Genomic DNA, 964 nt, shown 5'->3' with positions numbered 1-964 from the left:
TTGTTGAGTTTAATTGTCAGTTTAGCCTTATTTTGGATTTTGAAATTGTCTGTTCTGTACACAAGTGCGTGTCAAAAACGTCTGAGCGGAAGTTAGGTGTTCTGAATAATGACATTGAGCACTATGCACTCTCCTCCAGTCTGGAAAACAATTCCTCACAGGCAATTTAATAGACAATAGATAACAGGTGCAGGTGTCGGCCATTCTGTCCTTCGAGCCAGCACCACCATTGATTATGATCATGGCTGAACATCCTCAATCTGTATCCTGTTCCTGCCTTATCCCCATAACCCTTGATTCCACTATCCTTAAGAGCTCTATCCAACTCTTTATTGAAAGAACACCTCCTGCTGTCTCGGGTTCTTCATTCCGAAAGCTTCAAATCTTCACAGAATTCAACAGACCTTGTTACATATTCATTTCCTCATTTTTGTTCAGATCACTGTGTGCATAGTGTGACAGTGGGAGTGCATTTGCCCCACAACCCAGGGGTCAGACCATAGTCTTGGAACCGTACTGTGTTATTTATCATTTTACCAACACCAGGGAGAAATATCTGCTGCTCTGCATAATTTACCCAATTCAATTATTCATAAGGTCACAGCCATTACCGCCTCTGTGATGAGGTGGCTGAGAGGTTAAGGCGATGGACTGCTAATCCATTGTGCTCTGCACGCGTGGGTTCGAATCCCACTCTCGTCGCTGTCATCTACGGCATTTTCGTGGTGCTCTTTTCAGATGATCACAGCTGTCATATTGAAACTGGAACGCTAATGGTCAGTTTATACGCATTTACACTATTTCAAAATTTCAAAGAATGGTCTGAGCCTGTTGACTAAACTGTATTGAAATGTAGGTTGCATTGGGATAATGAAAGGGAGCGCGGTTTCCTTTTGCAAATCAAGTTGCTGTGAACGTTTTTTAGTATGAAAGACATCCAGGAAAATCAAATAACGAGAGCTGC

At 42.3% G+C, this 964-nt stretch overlaps 1 non-coding gene across 1 annotated transcript; it reads left to right on the top strand.

The window, feature by feature from the left end:
• Positions 1-620: 620 nt before the first annotated feature.
• On the top strand, positions 621-702 carry trnas-gcu (transfer RNA serine (anticodon GCU)). The gene has a single exon. It is a non-coding gene; the product is annotated as a tRNA-Ser (tRNA).
• Positions 703-964: the final 262 nt, after the last annotated feature.

This window comes from Chiloscyllium punctatum, chromosome 18 (assembly GCF_047496795.1).
Source record: "Chiloscyllium punctatum isolate Juve2018m chromosome 18, sChiPun1.3, whole genome shotgun sequence".
Classification (NCBI taxonomy): domain Eukaryota; kingdom Metazoa; phylum Chordata; class Chondrichthyes; order Orectolobiformes; family Hemiscylliidae; genus Chiloscyllium; species Chiloscyllium punctatum.
Note: the sequence above shows the minus strand (reverse complement) of the source record. Positions and strands in the feature narration are given on the sequence as shown.